This window comes from Podarcis melisellensis (genome assembly GCF_964234715.1).
Source record: "Podarcis melisellensis genome assembly, chromosome: Z".
NCBI lineage: Eukaryota > Metazoa > Chordata > Lepidosauria > Squamata > Lacertidae > Podarcis > Podarcis melisellensis.
The window spans coordinates 10,479,480-10,491,953 of NC_138547.1; positions in this window are offsets into that span (position 1 = coordinate 10,479,480).

Below are 12,474 nucleotides of genomic sequence, written 5' to 3' on the forward strand. Positions count from 1 at the left end.
AACTGGAACCCTGAGATTAAGAGTCTCACGCTGTATCACTGAAAAACACAGTAAAGTGATATTGTTGTGCCAAAATTTAAATAAAATAAAATAAAGCAGTAAAACAAGTGTCCCCAGTGTTGTGATGGTAAACTTGGTGACAGGTAATAAGAGCACAACCAATTCCTTATACAACAACAATAATTTGTTGCCCTTTCTGACACACAGAATCAACTAAGTGAGGCAGGCACTCACTCTGTTTAATGGGAGAGACAGTTACCATTAAACTGCATGTTACCCTAACATGAAGGAGGGACCTAATCTCTATACATTTTGAATACGTATATACAGGTGATCAGGAACATCTAAGTTATTTTAGCACCAGAGGCAGAAAGGCCCACAAGCACCTTTCCCTGCCCCCATCAGCTTCAGTCTGCTGTCTCAACTCTCCCACATATGATCACCTACCTGCATTTTTTTTCTTACTACCTGTTTAGGGAGTGGCACTAGCTGTCCATTTCCTCCTCCTCAGTCTCCATGTTGCTCTCATAGAACTCAGTGTGGAGGAAGATGACATAATTAGAAAATGTTGGCTATGTCTATCATTGACTCTGTTTGTGACAGTTGTTGGCTCTGGCTCCCCCTACTGTTGGCCTCCTGCCTTGAACCCTACCAGTCCTAATGGAAGCAATCCACCACAGAGATTTTCACAAATTAGAAAGCTTAATCGTTTGCTGCCCTTTCATGATACCCCAACGTTTCTGCTTGAGGTGGTGTTCCCACTAAGTCTTATGATAGGGTTGGCCAGAGAGGGGAGCCTTGTCTCAGAGAGTTTACAATTTATATTTTGGCAGTAGGATAACAACGATTTTGGCAAGGGTGTGTGATTGGACCTGGCTTTTTGTTTGGTTCATTTTGATGGAACCAAAGGCACCAGTCTTGTTTTGTGTTGCAGTGTGGTATTAGCCCCTCTGGGACCCTCACTCTGTTTGTGACACAGAATACCAGACCAGACTTTGTGACTCCAGAAACTACAAGGAGGCCAAGTATCGATAAGTCATCTGTGGTGCTGAAAAAACTCCCAAACTAGTAATTATCAGTCCCCTCAGAGGAACATTTCCTCCCAACAGACACTGGTGCCAGTCTGGGTATAATTTATGGCCTGTTGGAATCAGTAAGACAAAGCTTGTTTACTCTAAATGCAGGAATTTATACCACGCACAGAGCACGTAGGCCACATGATAATTCTGAAGCCCATATAATCGGAAAGGTACAAACTCTCAGAATATCCCTTTGCCTTCTCCTTCTCATGTAAGCAAAACCCTCTTCTTTCCATACATGCAAATGAGAACAGTGGGATTGTGTTATGGGGTTGCAAGGTGTCAGCAACCCACCACTATACCTTCAGCAGGGTCCCTGAATCCATCAGCATGAAAGGGGAGCTTTCTATCCACTATGTGCTCCAAGTCTAAGCATTTAGGATCACTGAAAACACAAGGAGCTCCATTTTCAAGAGCATGGTGTGCAAGCTCTATTAGGTACGATGGAACTTCATAGAAATCACAGCTTAAGTCACTCCTTTTGGAACACTCCCAATCATTTGCCCATGTACATGCACAGAAAATAGTAGATCTAGCTGAAAGGCAACACAAGAAGATATACAGTGATTGTTGCAATGCACCCCTCATTATTATTATTATTGTACCATTATAAGATTACTGTATAATCTTAGATTACAGTATTGTCTAATCTAAGAAGGGTTGTGGCAGTATCATGAAGCGTCCAGACCCTGCACTTCTGAATCTGTCACTGCACTACAGAATGAGACTGAGATTTTATAAATTTGATAATTTTAGTCCATTCAGTCTACACCCATTCCCAACATCATGCTTCTTCTTCTTCTTCTTCTCCATTATTCCAAGCAGTGCCCACCAGACTAAATGCTGTGAGGTGAGGAACTTATTTTGCTGAGTGTCCTTCCATAATTGCTAACCTATAACTCAGAGTAACTGCACTAGGCGAAACTTATGAATTTCAAGAAGAAACTCAAGTATGGAAGTTCCTGATCCTGCCCTCTCATGTTGGCTGCACCACACGTAGAAAGACACACTCAGGCACACACAGTTGCACTTCATCCTTGCACAACCTTTGGTGTGACATGAATCAACTGTTTAAAAACATTTTCTGAGCAGGGCTTGGTTTGACTCCTGAAAAAGTTCCCTCTTCTCATAAGCATGCTTTTAAGATCAAGTGTGAAGTACACACACACACACACAGTCATACACATGCTCCACAACATGTGACATGAGGCTAAGCAAAAACACAGAGTAAAAATGGAACCTTCACGTAACATTTTAGGAACAAGGAAGCCTTATACCAAGTCAGGCTATTGGTCCACCGAGCTCACTGTTGTCTACACTGATTGGCAGTGGCTTGCCAGGATTTAAGAGAGAATCTTTCCCAATCCCACCTGAAGGTGCCAAGGATTGAACCTAGAATCTTCAGCATGCAGAGTAGGTGCCCTTGAGCTGCAGATTCTTCCCAAAGATAAGCAGGGGCACAAAACATAAAGAGGACTGAGCCCACATTGGTTTTCCAAAAAGCACCTTTACCCCCACCCAACTTCCCTATTCAGAAAGTAGAACTTTCATATATGTGTGTGTGTGTGTGTGTGTGTGTGTGTGTGTGTGTGTGATGCTTAGGAAGTCCAGGTTGTACCAGTCAGCATCTGAACCCCTGATTATATAACTTCATTGTTTGAAAAGCCGTCCACCTATAAATTCTCTGCCTCCCTTTTAGCATTGCCAACTTTTATGGCAGATTCTCTTTTAAGAGCAATTTCCTCTGCAGCAAATAGCCAGATTATTTCATAGGAGAGTGAACCCAGGGGGTTTGTTTCTGTTGAATGCTAATACTCAAATCATAAAGAACATTATTTCTAGTCATCAAACTAAAGAGACTAAAACTTAACTAAACACACTTTTAAAACTAACAACTAGTCTTTAAATTAAAAAAAAAAAACTTTAAAAAGCTAACTTAAAAAATACGATTCCCCTCACCCAGTAAGTACTACTAGGTTTAGACAAAGATACAGTCAATTTTCATGTTCTTTATGTTTAACCAGATAATGAGCAAACCAAAACAGATTACGGTTTCTTCGCCTTCCCAACCTGGGGAATAAAATGTCAGTCACCAGCTGTGAGCAAAAGGTGGCGAGCAGAGCTTGGACAAAGACAAAGCCATGAGACAGAAACAGGTGGAGGCAGCAGAAAAAGGTTGGGGTGGATCTGCAGCCTCTACCAGCATAGCTTCCGGAGACAGATGCAGGCAGAAGCTGCAGATCCATTCTAAATCAATGTCAGCCTTTTTATTTTGCCTACTTCTCTTTCTGCCTGCTTTCCTCCCCCTCCCTTCAGCCTTTGTCTTTCCACCCACACCGCCTCCTTGTAGGTCAAGGCAACTGAGAGAGTCTCTCTGGCACCTGAGAGAGCCCCTCTATACTCTCATTGTGATAGATCCCCATTTTTTGACGTATTATGATGGGCTTGGGACCATGGTTTATTTCCAAATCTTGAAAAGAGAACAGTGGTAAAGGTAAAGGGACCCCTGACCATTAGGTCCAGTTGTGGCTGACTCTGGGGTTGCGGCGCTCATCTCACTTTATTGGCCGAGGGAGCCGGCGTACGGCTTCCGGGTCATGTGGCCAGCATGACTAAGCCGCTTCTGGCGAACCAGAGCAGCGCATGGAAACGCCATTTACCTTCCCGCTGGAATGGTACCTATTTATCTACTTGCACTTTGACGTGCTTTCGAACTGCTAGGTTGGCAGGAGCAGGGACCGAGCAATGGGACAAAAACACTGCTGCAGTATATGGCAGCTGTGAAAAGGGCGAATCCCATATTAGGGATCATTAGGAAAGGGACAGAAAGTAAAAGTTGCCTTTATGCAAATCTCTGCTGAGACTACACCTGGAATACAGCAAAAAGTTCTGGTCCACACCGCAAAAAGGCTATTGTCATGGTGAGGGAAAACAGCAGAAAAGAGCAAGCAAAGTGATGAAGGGGCCAGACCGACTGCTCCATGAGGGAATATGGGAACAAGATATAAGTATATAAAATTCTTGTTGTTTTATTAATTGAATTTATTACTCACCATTTACCATAAGGTCCCAAAGGGTGGGGGGAGGTAATTTAAATAGTAATTTAAAATACAATATTAAAAACAGCATAAAGTAAATAAAGAATAGGGTAATCTATATTTATACAGTGTCAATACTGATGGTGGTGGAAAAGTCAATGGAGTTAAGCAGTGCTGGCTGACGTCTATTGTGACTGGTAGGGTGGAAGACAGGGAGGTGAACAGTAGGTGGCGCCAGAGCCAATGACAAACAGAACCAAGTAGTTCTAATTTTGTCACCATCTTCTTTCCTGCTGAGTTCCACAAAGGCAACAGTGACAGTAAGAATGAGGAGGAAGCTGGCAGCTGGGACCACCCCCTGAGACTGCTTCTAAGAAATAAGGCATGTTGGTAGGGACTGCACAGGGCAGATTGTACTTGGTGGGGTAGTGCTGGATGGGCCCACCGGACCAGCCTCCTTTCAAATAATTTTCCCTTCATAATCCTAGAACCCAAGATCATCCATTGATGCTGAATGTTGAAAGGTTCAGGAGAGACAAAAGAAAGCACTTTTTTTTAAAAAAAGGGAGCACTTCTTTACACAGCGCGTAATAGTGAAACTACAGGGCACAAAGCCACAAGTTGTTGTGGTGGTCACTATCATCATCATAATTTATTATGGTCAAAGACCAGCTCAAAAAGCGCAACTGGGACAGCTTTCACAAGAATAAAATATACATTTAAAGCAGTGTACAACGACAGCTTAAAGGTTAAAAACTAAGATAAGAGCATATACACATAAAGACCTAAAAATTTGGGCTACCTGGAGGCTGACTTTGGCTATTTTCCTAGTGAACTAATTTGTTTTGGGGGTGGTCTGCAAGCAGAATCTGGCGACCATACAGTTTATCTTGTGTTTTTGCCTAAGAGGAGAAAATTGAGTTTAGACTTATCCGGAAGGTCAGCAAGCCTCACCAGCTGGGGGCCAATGGTATCTCTGTGTACCTCGTCATAAAAGGGACATCTAAAAAATAAATGTTTGGGGCCTCCTATTTCCCCTAATGGGCAGGCGCAAAGTCTCTGAGCATGCGGGACTTTTCCAAATGCTCCTTCCAAAACCGGCGAGGGCAAGGCCGAGCTTCTGGCTAGAGTAAAGGCCCTTCTTATGTTTCTTGATATGAGAAAATGGAGGTATGCTGCCGGGGCCTCAACATACCTCTCATTGTCTACGATTATATAATCGGGGTACCTCAAGCAGTCCTGTTGCCTCTCTGTGTCCATGATTCTTTGCCTGACCACAGAACTTGCTTGGCCCAGGCCCAAGTTTAGAAGGGCTTGAGGAGCAAAGCCCAATTTCTGGAAAGTATTCAGAACTGCTGTCTGCCAGCCAGACTTGAACCGGTCACACAGTGGTGGTCACTAGAATAAATGGTTTTAAAAGGAGACTGGGGGACTTTGTCATGCACTGTCTGTGTGACACATTGGGAGAAAGCAACTAAACCAACACACACCCTTCTCTATTCTCCATCCAGGAGAGCATTCCCAGAACTCAAGGGCACATCCCAGCTAGGCAAAAACACTCAAGGAAGGTGTGAAGCAGTACCAGCAATGGGTGTGACCTGGGGAGAAGGGGTGTGTCCTAGGGAGAGTCCTGAGGGCCAAGTAGTCTGGAGGGCCACTATCAACTCTTTGACCTAAGTTTCTCTCTCCACCCATGTCGCACTATGGTGCTGACACAGGAAGATAAGAACAGGAGAGTGGGGAGTGCCACATTCCTCCTATCAGCAAGGTCAGTTGTATTTCCCTGTGCCGGTCAAAGCGGACTTTGAAAAGCAGCTGTTGTAATGAGTAATACATTCCTCCCCCCCCCCCCCGCATGTTGCAAAAGCGATACAGGAACAAACATGCCTTTGCCATGTAATATCCATTTAAGTATGGAAGGGGATGTGGACACCTCTACTTGTCATAGCTTTAATAGTTTCCCTCGTAAACCTGCTGTTTGCTTTTCCTGATAGAGGAAAACTTCGCTATGGTGATACCTGATATGCAGGCCTCAAGGTGAAAGCGTTTCACTTCATGTTATCCCTGCTCTTAGTGCAAAGTTATACACATGAGTAAACAGGCAAGCGGAGAGGGATGCAGGTGGAGCTGTGGATTAAACCACAGAGCCTAAGGCTTGCTGATCAGAAGGTAGGTGGTTCGAATCCCCGCGATGGGGTGAGCTCCCGTTGTTCGGTCCCTGCTCCTGCCAACCTAGCAGTTCGAAAGCATGTCAAAGTGCCAGTAGATAAATACCGGTAGGTACCGCTCCAGTGGAAAGGTAAACGATGTTTCCGTGTGCTGCTCTGGTTCGCCAGAAGTGGCTTAGTCATGCTGGCCACATGACCCGGAAGCTGTCTGCAGACAAACACCGGCTCCCTTGGCCAATAAAGCGAGATGAGCGCCGCAACCCCAGAGTCGTCCGTGACTGGACCTAATGGTCAGGGATCCCTTTACCTTTTAAACAGGCAAGCAAAGGAGAAACCCCCACTTCTCTATTTCTACATATCAGAAGGAACATCAGAAGGACCATCTGTATCAGGCCAGGGGCTCCTCTGATTCAGTATCCTGTTCTCTCAGTGGCCAACCAAGCGTATTTATTTGTTTGTTTGTCCCCCACCCTCTTTTCTAAGCCTGGCGAGAAGGTATCCTCAAAGTGGCATTCAAAGTTCTCCTTCCCTCCTCATAACAACCCTGTGAGGTAGGTTAGGCAGTGAGTGACCCACTAAGCTGCATGACAAGTGGGGTTTGAACCTTGGTCCCCCAGGTCTAACCACTAAACCAGCACTTGCCTCACTTATGATTCCCAGCAAAAGGGCATTCAGAGATGTACTGCCTTTGACAGTGGAGGGAGAACATAGCTATTGTCATGGCTGGCAGCCATCGATAGCCTTATTATCTGTGAATTTGTCTGATCAAATACCAAATCAAAATACATGAAAAGATTTAAATCCACACCCAACTAAAAGATGAATAACAATTAAGAGAGAAATGCCTGGGAGAACAGAAACAAATTCACCAAGTGACTAAAGGGTGACAATGATAGTGCTCCTTTGGCGTATCTTTCTGGGGAAAACTTTCCATAGATGGGGAACCACCACCAAGAAGGCCTGATTTTATGATGCCACCTCCCATACCTTCCTCAGAAAGGGCACACAAAGGGCCTCAGATGAGGGTTGCAGGGTCCAGGTTGGTTCATATGGGGGGAGGCAGTCCTTGAGGAGTTGCGGTTCTGAGCTGCAAAGCGCTTGGGGGGTCAAAACCAGCACTCTGAATTGTGCCCAGAAACTACCGTATTTTTTGCTCTATAAGACTCACTTTTTCCCTCCTAAAAAGTAAGGGGAAATGTGTGTGCGTCTTATGGAGCGAATGCAGGCTGCACAGCTATCCCAGAAGCCAGAACAGCAAGAGGGATTGCTGTTTTCACTGCACAGCAATCCCTCTTGCTGTTCTGGCTTCTGAGATTCAGAATATTTTTTTTCTTGTTTTCCTCCTCCAAAAACTAGGTGCGTCTTGTGGTCTGGTGCGTCTTATAGAGCGAAAAATACGGTAACTGGCGGTCACTGTAGTCAGGCCAGAATCAGTGTGATGCGTTCAAACCTCCTTCTTCCAGTCCACACTCTGGCTGCTGAATTCTGTACCAGCCCACCGCAGTTTCCATACTGTCTTCAAAGGAATCCCTATGCATTGCAGTAATCCAACCTAGAAGTCGCTGGCGTGTAGCAGACCCTCCAAGTGTCCCTATTTTCCAGATTTAGAGAAGCCATGCTGGTTTCTGATTTGATCCTGGAATGTCCCGCTTTTCCTTAGGACATCCCAATTTTCATTGAAGAAACGTTGGAGGATAAGGAGTTATCCGACCCATGAGCCATCTGAAGGCAATCCTGTATAAGAGAAGTTATTTTTTAAAAAATATATATATTATATTTTTATATACTGTATGTTGGAAGTGGCTAGGGCAACCCTGTAAGATGTTTGGGGTATAAATAGTAAAATTATCATTATGGAATGGCATTCCCTATTTTCATGGGAGAAATGTTGGAGGGTATGGTGTAGACAATAGCAGCTAGGCTGCCCCTGTCCACTTAAGGTCCCATCTGAGCCACCCAAGTTAATGGAAGGCACTCCACAGGTCACTTGTGCTTTATGTTTTAACATTGTGAACCACCCTGATATTTTAATGATATTGTGGTGTAGAAATACTTTTATTAAAGCAAGCAAGCAAACAGATTGGCGCATTTGTACACTGCATTTCAGCTGAAAAGGTTCCCAAATAATACATTTGTTTATTTTAGATAATTTACTTGATGGCGACTTTCATTATTTTTGCATTCAACCTAAGAGAATGAAACTACAACCTATGAAGCTTGCTAAATGTCAGACATAGGGGATTCCCGGGAGATGGTTGTTCTTAGAATCCAACTTGCCCCACAGTGCTTAGGCAAAAGGCTGAGAGATTTTGTAGACTTATTTGTTACCCTCCCTGACCCACCCAAAAATTTTAGCTCTTTGATGCAACATCTTGGTTTAACTTCTCCCCAACAGTAAATCAGTCTTTCGTTTTAATATTACCATGAACTGCTTTTGGAAGTTGCTCAAACAGATGAATGGGGGGTGGGGGAGAGAGAAGGAAGATGATGAAAAAATACCCCTCCAGTGATTGTGTATTTGGGGAACGTCTCAATGTGCATCCCTAAATAAACCTCTGGACTTAAAAGAAAGAGTTTTGTTCTACATGGGTGAATGCTGCTCTCTAATGTCTTTGTTTGGAATTGCATTCAACATATTTCCCCAGGTATATCTAGGTACATATGAAGCCTGCTTTTACAGGAAAGGCTGCTCTATGTGGGCAAGTGGGGCTCTGCCTCCACCAACCTCAGCCTGCCCTCAGCCACACAGTGCCTGCCTGCATTCTTACATACAACTGGTCCAGGGAGTTACACTACTTGTCAGTTCACTCCTCCTCTTGAGTCTCAGTGCTGCCACTTGTGGAATGTAGAAGGAAAGAGAGCGGGGACAAAACTGAATGAGTTGGCTCTGCATGTCATTGGCTCTGGCTCCCCCTACTGTTACTTTCTCTGTCTTCCACCCTACCAGTCCTAATGGGCACCAACCTGATCATTTGTTTTTCAATGTCATGTCCTGAACTGATTTCTGAAGCAATGTGGCCTGGGATGTCAACAGATGTGGGAGGGGAGATTGTTGTTGTTTAGTCGTTTTTAGTCGTGTCCGACTCTTCGTGACCCCCTGGACCAGAGCACGCCAGGCACTCCTGTCTTCCACTGCCTCCCGCAGTTTGGTCAAACTCATGTTTGTAGCTTCGAGAACACTGTCCAGCCACCTCATCCTCTGTTGTCCTCTTCTCCTTGTGCCCTCCATCTTTCCCAACATCAGGGTCTTTTCCAGGGAGTCTTCTCTTCTCATGAGGTGGCCAAAGTACTGGAGCCTCAGCTTCACAATCTGTCCTTCCAGTGAGCACGCAGGGCTGATTTCCTTCAGAATGGAGAGGTTTGATCTTCTTGCAGTCCATGGGACTCTCAAGAGTCTCCTCCAGCACCATAATTCAAAAGCATCAATTCTTCGGCGATCAGCCTTCTTTATGGTCCAGCTCTCACTTCCATATATCACTACTGGGAAAACCATGGCTTTAACTATACGGACCTTTGTTGGCAAGGTGATGTCTCTGCTTTTTAAGATGCTGTCTACGTTTGTCATTGCTTTTCTCCCAAGAAGCAGGCATCTTTTGGAGACATTAATTGTTTCACCAAACATAGGAAGAGCCTGGCTGGATCGCATCTATTTTTGCACTCTGTTTTCACAGCAGTTAACCAAGTGTCCCAATGGGAAGCCCAAAAGCAGGGCCAGAGTATAACTGCTCTCTCCCCAGTTGTGATCCCCAGAAAACTGGCACTGAGAGACATACAGCCTCTGACACTGGAGGGCAAATGCAGCCATCACAGCTAGCAATTGATAGCTCTTACAAAACCACCCGAGTTGGTGGCCATCACTACCTATTGTGAGAGCAAATTCAGAAGGACAACAGGTGGTAGGACCAAGAAGCGAGCTGGCATAATACAAATCTTTGGTGAAACCGCATTTGGAATACAGTGGTACCTTGGGTTACAGACGCTTCAGGTTACAGACTCCGCTAACCTGGAAGTAGTACCTCGGGTTAAGAACTTTGCTTCAGGATGAGAACAGAAATTTGCATTTGCTCCATAAGATGCACACACATTTCCCCTTACTTTTTAGGAGGAGAAAAGTGTGTCTTATGGAGCGAAAAATACGGTAAGTTTATCCCCGAGTTCTCCTGCTCTCATTAACACTAGAACACTGGGATACTCAATGAAGCTGAATGTTGGAAGAATAAGGACAGATAAAAGAGAGTACTTTTTCATGCAGTGCATAGTTAAATTATGGAAGTTGCTCCCACAGAAGGCAGCAATAGCCACCAGTTTTATGACCTTAAAAGAGATTGGCCAAACTCATGGAGGATAAGGCTGTCAATGGCTGCTAGCCGGATTTAGGTTTGATGAGTCCCTAAGCTACAGAAGGTAATGGGGCCCTTTATATGTCCAGCTGTCCTTTGTCAACAACAAATTGTCGCTGTTTTTTGTGTTGAATATATGCTATATGGTAATTTATGGACCTAATAGATATCAAATCCAAACTCTTCTTCTTCTTCTTCTAAAGCCATTTGCACATAACAAAATATGTATTTTATCAAAGTAATTGTATTATATTTTGGAAATGTACATCCAGGTTTTGTTCCTTTAATTTTGGGGGGGGGGCCCAAGAGAGTGGGGCCTTAAGCTGTAGCTTGTTTAGTTTAAATACGTAAATCCAGCACTGGTCATGGTGGTTATTCTTTGCCTCCGTAGGGGAGGAGAGCATGCTCTTGTGTTAGGTTTCTACTTGCAAGATTCCCACAGGCATTTGGTTGGCCACAGTGAGAACAGGATGCTGGACTGATCTAGCAGGGCTCTGCTTAAGTTTAGCAATTAATAGCTGTCCAGTCCTGTGGGAGCTTAAGGGCAGCTGGCAGTCAAGAGCCCAAGTCAAGCAGAGAGATTGTCTTACAGTAGTGCCAAGGTATCTTGCTAAGTTCACTGCGTGACAATTTTTCTCTGCAGGAAGCTGCTTCTGCTTCTTTTTGAATTTTAATGGCATCAAGAAACTAGAGAGGAAGCCATTACCACCACCTACTGGCTGTAACGTGATTATTTGTCATTCGCAAGGCCTAGTAGCTTGCAAGAACTTCCATTAAATCACCAACGCTGGACACAAACACTTTTTGCCCCCTAATCTCCAAGACAAATAGTTCTTATGCCTAAATCATTCATATTGTGGAGCAGATGTTCCCTTTCCTCAGTGGTGGCTCCCACCCATTTGGACTTGTAAATAGGAGGGTAGGGAGCCCAAACAGTAGGTGGTGCCATAGCCAACTCACTACAGTTCTATAGAATCATAGAATCTTAGAGTTGGAAGGGACACTGAGGGTCATCTATTCGAACCCCCTGCAATGCAAGAATCTCAGCTAAAGCATCCGTGACAGATGGCCATCCGACCTCTGCTTAAAAACCTCCAGTGAAGCAGAGTTCACAATCTCCCAAGAGAGTCTGTTCCACTGCTGAACAGCTCTTACTGTCAGAAAGTTTTTCCGAATGTTTAGTTGGAATTTCCTTTCTTGCAACTTGAAGCCATTGGTTTGAGTCCTGCTTGCCAGAGGAGAAAACAAGCATGTTCCCTCCTCTATGTGACAGCCCTTGTGATATTTGAAGATGGCTACATCTCCTCTCAGTCTCCTCTTTTCCAGGCTAAACATACCCAACTCCCTCAGCCATTCCTCATAAGGCTTAGTTTCCAGACTCTTATTCATCTTGGTCACTCTCCTCTGCCAATGTTCCAGCTTGTCAACATCCTTCTTAAACTGCGGTGCCCAGAACTGGATGCAGTATTCCCCGTGTGGTCTGACTAAGGCAGAATAGAGTGGTACAATTAATTTCCTTGATCTGGTCACTAGATCTGCACCCTCCTCCCTGCTGAGGTCTACAAGAGCAACACTAAGATTGAAGAGGGAGGTGCTAGTCAGGCGAACCTCTGTACATACTGGTGGTAAGTAAGAAGGGAAGGATGTGGGGGCTGCCTGAGGACAGGCTGAGATTAGTGGGATAGTGCCCCATTGGCTCTAATGGACCAGCTTCCACTGCTAAAATTGGGTACAGCCTTGGGTTAGGTCTATTAATTTAAATGGACCTACTCTGAGTGAAAGGGACGCGGGTGGCGCTGTGGGTAAAAGCCTCAGCGCCTAGGGTTTGCCGATCGAAAGGTCGGCGGTT